This window comes from Etheostoma cragini, chromosome 3, assembly GCF_013103735.1.
Source record: "Etheostoma cragini isolate CJK2018 chromosome 3, CSU_Ecrag_1.0, whole genome shotgun sequence".
Classification (NCBI taxonomy): domain Eukaryota; kingdom Metazoa; phylum Chordata; class Actinopteri; order Perciformes; family Percidae; genus Etheostoma; species Etheostoma cragini.
The window spans coordinates 279,283-281,263 of record NC_048409.1 but is presented as its reverse complement, the minus strand read 5'-3'; positions in this window follow the sequence as shown (position 1 = coordinate 281,263).

Here is a 1,981-nt window from a genome sequence, read left to right as displayed (position 1 = left end):
GGGGGGTGTATACTTATGCCCCCTGTATTTTAACATAGGGGGTGTATACTTATGCCCCCTGTATTTTAACACAGGGGGGTGTATACTTATGCCCCTGTATTTTAAGGAAGAACATTTATTTATTTACATTATTCATTCACAAAGAAAATTGGTGTCCTCAAAGGTTGGATTTTCCTAATATTTTTAAATTAAGGCATTAAGATCAATTTCCAAAAATGATTCTTTATCCCTCTTTTTAATCAACTTTAGCATGGGGGGCAAATGTATGCAAGCCACTGTAGCTGGAGTTTGTATTTGATGTTTTTGTGTGAAGCATGGTATAATTATTTAAATGCCGTTCTACAAAAATGCAAGCAAATATAGAATTAAACCTTTTCATTGAAATATCCGTTGACTAAGTTGATGCGTCTGCGTGGGTCATTAGCTATTACTAAATCAAAAGGATTAAGACCAGTTGAGCAGTCAATTCAATTTAATTCATAGTGTCAATCCTAACAGAAGTTATCTCAGGACTCTTATAGCACTTATCTAGACAACACAGCTAAATGGTAAAGTTGAAACTCATATATAATGGTATAACAACAAAACCACTGTATTGTTAAACACACTGAATACATTAACTGTGGAGGATTTGGGCCGAGTGCAAACGATGAGGACCGTTCATCGTGCAATAAGAACACAAGTACGTTAGTCATTTAAACAGTCAGGGATTCATATGTGTAAATAGGAAGTAAAAACCGACACATCATTTGCATCTTCTTGACTTTCAGGCAGCATCTTTCAAATCTTTTTTCTTTTCTTTTTTTAAAGATTATTATTTTGGGCTTTCCCACCTTTAATTCTTGACAGGGCAGCTCGGTGAGGAAGGGGGGGGGGAGACATGCAGGAAATGGTCACAGGTTTGACTCAAAACCCTGGACCTCTGCATCGAGCCATAAACCACTGTGCATGTGCGCCTGCTCTACCACTGAGCCAACCTGGCCACATCTTTCAAATCTTAGAGATATGGAACGTTGAAATCATATTTCAAGCAATACAGTTTAGATCTTTACACATATTCTTGATCCTTATGAAAGCTGGATGGCGTTCTCCCGAGGTACACGCTATCCTCTTTCTGTACATCCCTTGCCGCCATAAGATGCGTATCGGTGTAGGACTCGTCCTCCTTTGAGTTTGCTGTAGCAAAACAGAAGGATGACCGCGGGCCTTCCCCAGCTCAACCAGTAGGTTTAGCAGAGCTTTAAATCTGGGATTTCACCAGGCTGTTATGTCATCCCTCTGGTTTTTGACTATTCGGACGAGTGTTTAAGTGTTTTTCATTTTCTAAACAAACTGGTTTTCCACATTTTATCTTCATTGCTCGTCATGCATGACATGTGCCAATGAAAAGAGTTCAAACTAGCCTATGTTGCCATGTGAAAACATGTAGCTTACACATCTCGAGCTTGCGGTAGTATTTGCCAATTCTGTACCCGATCTACCCCTCTAGAGACCAGATTCATTCAATAGCATGTAATTGGGGTTTTTGCTAGTCTGGAATCCAGCCAAATCTGCCAGCTCATTTTTCATTTGCTCTAGCAGGTACCTCTAGCCCTGCTCCCATTCAGACAGATTCCCAGCTGACAAGAACCTGGACAGGCTAATCAAAACTGTTTATCTCACGTGGGGTGGGTTTAAGACGATGATTGACAGGTGGATAGCATGTAGGGCTGCACAATTAATCAAATTTTAATCGCGATCACGATTTTGACTTCCCACGATCAAATTTGCGTGATCGAGCGATTAATTTTTTTTTAAGAGTCATTTCATAGAATGCTCCGGGTTTTTAGCAAAGCACATCTACCGCTCCGTCAAGCCGTCTGCTCATGAGCCGTGCAGAGTCACAGTAGTCCCCTGCACCCCTTGCAGCTTAGTCTCTAGATGGAGACAGTCCCAGAGGACGGAGTAACGGGAGGACAACTCAACAGATAGCAGTCGGTTA